We start from the raw sequence: 10,743 nt of genomic DNA, 5'->3' as shown, positions 1-10,743 counted from the left end.
GAGGCTGAGGGGTAATCTTATAGAGGTTTACAAAATTATGAGGGGCATGGATAGGATAAATAGACAAAGTCTTTTCCCTGGGGTCAGGGAGTCCAGTACTAGAGGGTAGAGGTTTAGGGTGAGAGGCGAAAGATATAAAAGAGACCTGAGGGGCAACTTTTTCACGCAGAGGGTGGTACGTGTATGGAATGAGCTACCAGAGGATGTGGTGGAGGCTGATACAATTGCAACATTTAAGAGGCATCTGGATGGGTATATGAATAGGAAGGGTTTGGAGGGATATGGGCCGGGTGCTGGCAGGTGAGACTAGATTGGGTTGTGATATCTGGTCGGCATGGACGGGTTGGACCGAAGAGTCTGTTTCCATGCTGTACATCTCTATGACTCTACTAACAACAGACAGGATTTAATAGTCCCCAGTGGTTACAGCAACAGACATCATATATTTGACCAAGTTAGAAATATCATCTGATTTTAGCTTTGCAAAAAGAAAACTTGTAACATAGTTAGGGGTTGAAAACAGATTTTTCTTCAGCTGCACTTTAGGCTATCCACTAATATTTGCACTGTACACAATAGAATTATGACATAACTTTAATGTGGAAATGTTAGTGTTGGACTGTGGTGGACAAAGTCAGAAGTCACATGACATGAGATTATAGTCCAAAAGGTTTATTTGAAATCACAAGCTTTTGAGGCACTGCTGCATCATCACACAATGATGAAGGAGCAGCGCTCCAAAAGCTTGTGATTTCAAATAAACCTGTTGGACTATAATCTGGTGTTGTGTGACTTCTGAAATAACTTTAAGATCCAGTCCATTAGAAAGCATTAAGCACAAAAATAAGGCACTGATTAAAAACCACGATGTTATTCGCTGCAGTGAGTTAATGAAGAGGAGCGTAAAGACCTCTTTTTATAAACAAAAAAGATATGGACTAATTTGGAACAGGATCAGCAAATATGCACTAAAATATGATAAATCCAAGCTGCTTTGGATGTAAATTTGTTAAATTCTGGAATACTATCATCTCTATTAGATTGCAAACTTTATTTCACACCTACAGACTGACTGTGCCGTACACAGGTACCTGATGCTTTGAATTGTTTGTTAATATTATGTAGTGTAGGTCATTCTGCAATGTTTCTTTAATGCAAATTTATTGTAACGTGATTGATAAACTGGAGACACTGTTTCTAAAGCACAAACTTTTAAAACGTGTGCCAACAATTTAAGTGCTGTTTCGAAAGAGCGATTTTTCTATAATGTGGGGTTGCACAAGAATGTGCTATAGAAGAACCAGCTGTACATCTTTCAAAGTGGTTCTCCAGTTTTCACTGAATAGATCTTGAGTGCCTTCATATTACAGAATTCATTAACTTTTCTCCCTCCAGTATCCCAGTATTATCAATGCTGTGAATCTGCTATTGTTTGATTTGTGGATAGGTTTCACTTACTGACAACAAAAAACAAAAATCGTGGTCACTATTTCACTTACTAGCTGTTAGGTCTTCTTTGATGACTGTGGGTATGTCTTGAGAGACCAGCACTTTGAAAACCATGTCGCTGGCGTTTACAAACATACTAAGTTCTTAGCCTGTGACTTGAAATAGCAATAGTCATCTTATATTTGCTAGCACCAAGATAATCAGCAGTGTCATTATTAACACAACCTAATTTACATTATAGCATTAAGATGAACAAATGCTCAAATATAAATGGAGCATTTGTCCATTTTGTTTCCAAATATTCATGATTTCAAGATGATGACCACTGTAGCATTTAGTTGATTCCTAAATAAGTTAGAGATTTTGCCTCTGCAATGTGTTATATGTATCTGTGTGGGGAGAGGAACCTCCAGTTATATCCAAGTTTAGTGTTCTTAGTTTGGTTTGTTACTCTGAGAAGTGTAGACATCCATAATGTTGTCATACTAGGCATGGTATAATATATTAATTTACAGTACTTCTCAGCCAATGAGTTATTTCTGAAGTACTGTTGCTGTTGCGTAGGGAATTGCAACAGCCAATTTGTACACAAGACCCCAAAGGCAGATACTAAATTAACCAGCAGATAATGTTATAATTGTGGTGGTGAGAGGGGACTGCTGGCTAGAACATTCAGAAAATGCTTCAAATAATGCCAATTTAGTTTTCATAGATTCTGTGATCAAATCATTACAGTCAGTCAGAAAACCCATAACTCAGACACAAATATACTAGCACCAAGTTCAGGATGACTACTCGTCATTATAGGTGTAGTTGATGCAGAAAAGTATTAACTTATCACCTCAAATGGTGATGCAAAGCTGACAGCTCTCTCGAAACAAACAGTTTGATGTTTTCACAGCTTGAAAAAAAAACATCAGTGACAAATTTTCATTTCAGCATTTACTGAAACTTGGAGAAAAGTTAGGTATAAAATAGGTAAGTGTATATTTACACACTAACAATCACGTTTTAAATTAATTCTTATTATTAAATTAATAAGCCAACATCAAGCTCATTCATCTGGTTTTACAAGTTGTACATTAGAGAGAGAAAGCTGCCTGGAAGTTCTGAAGACAGTGTGTTTCTACGGTATGGTGGTTATCACGTTTGCCTCACACACGAACAGGCCCTGGTTCGTAACTGGGCAGAAATAGCCGTGCTCCCTTATTACCGGCAGTAATCTTTTAGTGGCAGCACGGTGGCTCAGTGATTAGCACTGCCGCCTCACTGCGGCACAGACCTGAGTTCAATTCCAGCCTCGGGTGACTGGCTGTGTAGAGTTTGTGCATTCTCCCTGTGTCTGCATGGGTTTCCTCCAGGTGCTCTGGTTTCCTCCCACAGCACAAAGATGTGCAGGTTAGGTGAATTGGCTATGATAAATTGCCCATATGTTCAGGGATATGTAGGTTTCCACACTGTAGGGATTATATGATGCAACTTTCTATGATACTAATACAACCATTTGAAAGATTTCAAAATACATAGCTAAACGAAATACCATTTATTGCACATCATTGCTTTACAGTTAATAAAAAGCCACTTAAAATCTTCCTTTCCTGCCTGATCTAGATTTGGCTTACTGTCTTGTCCAGTGAGATGTCAAGTCTTTCCAATGGAAAACTCAAAACTGAAAACTTGTACTTTCTCAGTATTATAATGATCTGCAAGGTTCTAAAAGAAACACTTCTAGTCGGCAATTTTCACAAACTCTTACAGGAGTAACCTAGTCCCTTAACCCCACTAAACAATGTTCTTTTCTAGCAGAGATGGTACTTACATTTGACTTCAGTCAGGTCTCCTTCAAACAGAACAAAGAACTCAAACTAATTCTTTTTAAAACTCCTGCTCCTCCTAAAACCAATTACAATGTTTTCTTTCAGCATAAACCCTACAGTATCAACAAACTTTCATGAACATTACAGGATTTGCAGTCACTTGCCCTGACATACTGATTTGAAATCATAGTTCAGGAAAAACAGACCTAGTTGTTTGTTAATTCTCCTCATGAAAATAAGCTGTACCCACATGGCATTAAGTTGATATCTCACAGATCTCTGTTCAATGTCTTAGGCTATACCTAGGATATTGAGCAGTCTCAGACATCACTGCTTAGAAAGATTATATTGGTCTTTAAGAGAGTGCAAAAACAATTTATTGGAATGAAACTGACCTCCAAAAGGTTAAATAGAGAGTTTATACAAATTAGGTTTGCATTTCCTGAAATTTATATGGATAAAGGAGGATTTGATCAATTTTTTAAGATGTTTTTCAAATTTTCATACATTGAGAAATTGAAAGCAATTATGAAGCTAAGACAGACTTCTAAATGGATGATAAGAGTTTGGTACGCTTATGTAAATGACAACTGCTGCTAGTTCATTTGTTAAAACTTAAAACGGAGCTTGACAGATTTTTATTAATGAAAAATAAAGTGATTGTGGGGCAAAGGCAGCAATAAAGAGATCAGAACAGTGACAAGACATTGAATGGCAGAGCACAATCAAGGGGCTAAATAGCACAGCACTATTCCCAGTACAACTTTAGTTTGAAATGTTTAAATGTAATCTGTCATTTCACAATTTAGATATTGGGCTACCGGGAAGGAAGCTGATGTGAAAAGAGAAAACAAGTCAGTTACACTTTTTAAAAAAATTAGCTAAAGATTCGTAAGTATTTTACTTGAAGATTGTGTTCGTCACTTAATTGATCTTAGTGTTTAACACTAAGATCAACTATTAACAGGTTAATAGTTCCCCCAAAGCTAATGCATCAAATCTGTGTTGGTCAACTGTGGGGAAATAAATCATTTGTTTTGTATTCCACAAACCTCAGCCAAAAGTAAAATGGTTTTACATATCAACTAGTATAAAGGTCCAAAGATGTGGGGAATCAGAAAAAAAAACCTTGGGTACAGATAGGAAAGCATCAGAAAGATAGAAAATAACAGACGGTTGATGTCAGCACAGAAAGGAATCATTCAAATAAAGAAAGCACTTCAAGGGTTACTTTTCAAGCCACCACCGCTTCTTATTTATAAGAATGTTCTAGGGCAGATTCTTGAGGCACTGTGGTCTTGCCTGCTGGCTGGATATCTAGGTAAAAACAATGACTGCAGATGCTGGAAACCAGATTCTGGATTAGTGGTGCTGGAAGAGCACAGCAGATCAGGCAGCATCCAAGGAGCTTCGAAATCGACGTTTCAGGCAAAAGATGAAGGGCTTTTGCCCGAAACGTCGATTTCGAAGCTCCTTGGATGCTGCCTGAACTGCTGTGCTCTTCCAGCACCACTAATCCAGGCTGGATATCTAGCCAGGCAGCCTCACTGCTCCTTTTTGCGAAGACTTGCTGAATCACAAGTCAGACAGTGGTGAGGACACTGACAGGTCTTCCCCTGAAATCAAGACCCCTGTGGAGGATGTTCTCACTTACAAGAGCTGTTAACCAATCAAGACAGAGCCTGTGCTCAGTAGCATCAATAGGGGAGCTGCTGCCACTGTGAAACAGGCATCAGAATCCCAGGATCAGAAGCAACCCATGAATTAACACTGCCAGAAGCAAAATTCAGATACACCATTAGCCCAGCTAATTAAAGTGAGGTCCATGCTTGACATGCTACCAATCGACGCCCTTTAATAGCTAATTAATGACAACCCATGGGTCTTATCCTGCTGCTACTAATATTAACCCAGATGCCGCCAGTATTAACCCAGCTGCAGGGAGGCTTGTCACCATGCAGTGTGCCCAGCAGCTATCAGGATGTGGGTGGGTCCAAAGAACATTGAGCGACTGATCAAGGCACCCTATATTAATTACTTGTGGTCAGGGCTGCATACTCAGAACCATCTAATTACATGACTTGCCCCTATCCAAGGTCGTTACCAATGAAAGCAAAAGTTTTCACCTTAGATTCTTAAATACAACGCAAATTGGTTAAATTTTCAAATAATAGTTCAGTCAAAGGACAACAAGATAAACTTAAATAAAACCACAGAATATCTCTATTTAGCAGAGTTCAGTAGAAATTTTCCATGCTGGCTAAAAGAAATTCTGAAAAAAAAATCTTTTGATCAGTAATCTAATAACTGAGACTGAAATTTTGGGATTACCAAATCAAAGTTTTTAAATGCAATGTTGAAATGTCTAATATTAGGGGTCATACATTTAAGATGAGAAGGGGTAAGTTCAAAAGAGATGTGAGGTGCAAGTTTTTTCTCCCTCCCAGAGTAGTAGTAGGTGTCTGGAATGTGCTGCCAAGGGTGGTGGTGGAAGCAAATACAATAGGGGCATTTGTGGAGCTTTTAGATAAGCACATGAACATGTAAGGAATGGAGGATATGGACAAAGGGCAGGCAGAAGGGATTAGTTTAATTTGGCATCATGTTCCGCTTAATACTGGGGACTGGAAGGCCCATTCCTATGCTGTACTGTTCTATGACTCCAGAGTGTTATTAGAACCAGGAGTGTTCTGACCCATGGTGGCTATATTCAAGAAGCACTTGTGTTGAACAGGCAGTCGACAATTGTGGGACAGTAGAGGAGATTTGAAGAGAAAACCTCTAAGGAAATAACCTAAAAGTCAAGAAATCTCAAGCTAATATAAATGTTTGAAATGATATTCAAAGCACATAACTAATCTTCCAATTCTGATAAATGGAGGGCTCATCCATGAGGCAGTATGGGCAGAGCTCAAAAGTAAGATGGGTGCAATCACTGGTAGATTATACTCAATGCACCCCAAAAGCCACCAATGACATTGAGAAACAAACATGTAAGCAGATTATGGAAAGGTGCAATAACAACATGTTGTCATAGTGAGTGACTTTAACATCTCCAATATTGACTGGGACTCCCTTAGAGCAAGAGTATTAGATGGACCAGGACTGTTAGGTGTATTCAATACAGTGTCTTGAAACAGAATGTGCATGGACCAATTAGGAGGAGGAGCCATACTGGACCTTGTATTGACTAATAAGCCTGGCCAGGTGACTGACCTATCAGTGGGAGAGCATATAGTAATTACAACTCCTTAAGTTTTCAGATAACTATGAATAACGTTTCGTCCCCTGGCTAGGCAACATCATCAGTGGTTGGGAGCCTCCTGCAAAGCGCTTCTTTGATGTTTCCTCCGGTGTTTATAGTGGTCTGTCCCTGCCGCTTCCGGTTGTCAGTTTCAGCTGTCCGCTGTAGTGGTTGGTATATTGGGTCCAGGTCGATGTGTTTGTTGAAAGCTGCAGGGACAGACCACTATAAACACTGGAGGAAACATCAAAGAAGCACTTCGCAGGAGGCTCCCAAGCACTGATGATGTCGCCTAACCAGGGGACGAAACGTTTGCAACAAAAATTTCCAGCTCGGCGAACAGAACCACAACAACGAGCACCCGAGCTACAAATCTTCGCACAAACTTTGAACTATGAATAAAGATGAGTCAGGACCTTGCAGGAAGATTCTTAATTGGGGGGTGGGGGAGGCATTATGGCAGTATTAGGCAGAAGCTAGGGAGTGTTAATTGGGAGGAACTTTTATCCAGCAATTCCACATGTGACATGTGGGAGTTGTTTACATGGGTCTCAAAGTTCAGGACTGGCATGTTCCAGTAAGGACAAGGATAGCAAAATAAGGGACCCTTGGATAATGAGGGAGGTTGTGAATTTAGTCAAAAAAAGCATATGTAAGGCTTAGGGAGCTAAAATCAGACAGGGCCCCTAAGAAATATAAAGAACAAGGAAAGAACTCAAGCAGGGAATTAGGGTCAAGTTAAAAAGAATCCCATGGCATTCTACACATACACTAAAAACAAGATGATAACAGGGGATAAGGCAGGACCACTCAAGGACAAAGAAGGGAACTTGTGCTTGGAGTCAGAGGATGTGGGCGAGATCCTAAATGAGTACTTTGCATCGCTATTCACCCAGAAGAAGGATATGGAGAATAGTGAGTTTTGTGTGGAGCATGCTAATGTGCAAGAGCATTTTGAGATCAAGAAAGAAGTGGTGTTGGGTCTCTAGAAGAGCATTAAGACAGATAAATCCCCAGGAGCCAAAGGTATCTACCTCAGGATATTGAGAGAGGCAAGAGAGGAAATTTTTGAGGCCTTGCCAAGATCTTTGTATCTTCGTTAGCCACTGGAGGCATGCTAGAGGTCTGGCAAGTAACTAATGGAAGCGAAGGGAAGGGAAATAGGAATAATCCAGGAAACTGCAGACTGGCAAGTCGTGCATCAGTGGTTGGGAAGCTTTTGGAGAGAATTCTCAGGGATAGGATTTGCGCGCATTTGGAAAAGCACGGTCTAATTAGGGACCATCAGCATGGCTTTGTGTGGGGAAGGTCATGTCTTACTAACATGATTGAATTTTTCAAGGATGTGACATAGGTGATCAATGAGGGTAGAGCAGTGGATGTTGTTTACATCGATTTTAGTCAGGCTTATGACAATGTCATAGTAGTCTCATCCTGAAGATTAAGATGCATGGGATCCACAATGACTTGGCTGTGTGGATTCATAATTGGCTTGCCCATAGAAGGCAGAGGGTAGTGGTGGAAGGGCGTTTTTGTGGCTGGAGGTCCATGACTAGTGGTGGGGATCCATACTGGGACTTCCACGGTTTGTGATATATATAAATGTTGTGGATGAAAATGTAGTTGGGTGGGTTAGTCAGTTTGCAGGTGACACAAAGATCGATGGAGTTCTGGACAGTGTAGCAGGTTATGAAAAGATGCAGCGGGATATAGTCAGTTGCAGATATGGGCAGAGAAATGGCAGATAGAGTTTAATTGCTAGATAAGAGTGAGGTTCTGCACTTTGGGAGATCAAACGTTAAGGAAAAGTATGCAAGTTATGGTAGGACCCCAAAAGCATTGATGTTGAGAGGGATCTCAGGTTTCAATTCCACAGCTCTCTGAAAGTGGTCACACAAGTAGATACAGTGGCAAAGAAGGCATATTTGCCTTTATTGGTCGGGGAATTGAGTACAAAGGTCAAAGTGTCATGTTGCAACTTTACAAGACTTTAACTGGGCCACAGAGTACTTTGCTCAATTCTTGTTGCCACATTACAGAAAGGATGTGGATAGTTTGGAGAGGGTGCAGAAAAGGTTTACCAAGATGCTGCCTGGATTACAGGGTATGAGCTATAAGAAGAGATTTGAAAAATCCAGTTGTTTTCTTTGGAGCAGCGGAGGCTGAGGGGAAACCTGATAGAAGTCGATAAAATTATGAGATGCGTAGATAGGATTGACGGTCAGAATCTTTTTCCCCAAGAATTGAAATGTCCAATATTAGGGGGCATGCATTTAAAGGTGAGAGGGGGAAAGTTCAAAAGAGATATAATGGGCTCTTTTTTATAAACAGAATGGTATGAGTCTCAAATGCGCAGCGAGGGATGGTGGCCGAGGCAGATATGATAGGGGCATTGGAGGGACATTTAGATAAGCACACGGATATGCAAAGAATGGAGGGATATGGATGAAGGGCAGGCAGAAGGGATTAATCTAATTTGGTGTCAAGTTCAACACAACATTATGGGCCAAAGGGCCAATTCCTGTACCGAAATGTTCTACATTCTATATTCAGTCTGTTCTGAGATAACGCGATAGTTCTGTTCCCATGCAATCCCATGTTATAAGAAAATCATGTAATGGCAGCACCATTTAAACCAATGGGACTGGAATAATGTTATAGCCAATAGGTAAGGAAAGTTTACTATTCTACAAATCATGGTCTAAATCCTTCAATTGTGTTATAGTAAATTTGTGTTATAGTTGAACCAACTGACCTAATTTGAGTTATTGGGAGTGCAGGTCAAATCAGCATAGAAAGAAAATTAAGCTAAGGGCTTAAAATTTTGGAGATGTAGTGGACAGCAAAGGTGGTTACCTTGGAGTACAACAAGATCTTGATCAGATGGGCCAATGGGCTGAGGAGTGGCAGATGGAGTTTAATTTAGATAAATGTGAGGTGCTGCATTTTGGAAAGGCAAATCAAAGCAGGGCTTATACACTTAATGGTAAGGTGCTAGGGAGTGTTGCTGAACAAAGAGTCCTTGGAGTGCAGGTTCATAGTTCCTTGAAAGTAGAGTTGCAGGTAGATAGGATAGTGAAGGTGGTGTTTGGAATGCTTCCCTTTATTGGTCAGAGCATTAAGTACAAGAGTTGGGAGGTCATTTTGCAGCTTTGCAGGACATTGGTAAGGCAGCTGTTGCAATATTGTGTGCAATTCTAGTCTCCTTCCAGGCAGAAGGATGTTGTAAAACTTGAAAGGGTTCAGAAAAGATTTACAAGGATGTTGACAGGGTTGGAGGATTTGAGCTATAGGGAGAGGCTGAATAGGCTGGGGCGGTTTTCCATGGAGCGTCGGAGGCTCAGGGGTGACCTTATAGAGGTTTACAAAATTATGAGCGGAATGAATAGGATAAATAGACAAGATCTTTTCCCTGGGGTGGGGGAGTCCAGAACTAGAGGTTTAGGGTGAGAGGGGAAGGAGATAAAAGGGACCCACGGGGCAACATTTTCACAAAGGGTGATGAGTGTATGGTATGAGCTGCCAGAGGAAGTGGTGGAGGCTGGTACAAATTACAGCATTTAAAAAGGCAACTGGATGGGTCTATGAATAGGAAGCATTTAGAGGGATATTAGGCCAAGTGCTGGCAAATGGGACTAGATTAATTTAGGATATCTGGTCGGCATGGATGATTTGGACCGAAGGGTCTGTTTCTGTGCTGTACCTTTCTATGACTCTATGACTCTACGTGTAGTCTTCAAATGATGCAGATTAAGAGGACGGAGTAGAGGCGCGATTTCACTGAGACTTTAACCTAACAGATCAAATCAGATATCTCTACTACATTTGATCAGTTGCTATAGTACATCCCAAATGCTTTTTAAAACCAAATATTCATAGTTTGTGGGGTCACTGGTTCATAAAGTCATAGAGATGTACAGTATGGAAACAGACCCTTCGGTCCAACCCGTCCATGCCAACCAGATATCCCAACCCAATCTAGTCCCACCTGCCAGCACCCGGCCCATATCCCTCCAAACCCTTCCTATTCATATACCCTTCCAAATGCCTCTTAAATATTGCGATTGTATCAGCCTCCACCACATCCTCTGGCAGCTCATTCCATACACGTACCAGCCTCTGCGTGAAAAAGTTGCCCCTTAGTCTCTTTTAAATCTTTCCCCTCTCACCCTAAACCTATGCCCTCTAGTTCTGGACTCCCCGACCCCAGGGAAAGGACTTTGCCTATTTATC

This window comes from Chiloscyllium plagiosum, chromosome 5, assembly GCF_004010195.1.
Source record: "Chiloscyllium plagiosum isolate BGI_BamShark_2017 chromosome 5, ASM401019v2, whole genome shotgun sequence".
Classification (NCBI taxonomy): domain Eukaryota; kingdom Metazoa; phylum Chordata; class Chondrichthyes; order Orectolobiformes; family Hemiscylliidae; genus Chiloscyllium; species Chiloscyllium plagiosum.
The sequence above is the reverse complement of the archived record's forward strand: the minus strand, read 5'-3'. Positions refer to the sequence as shown.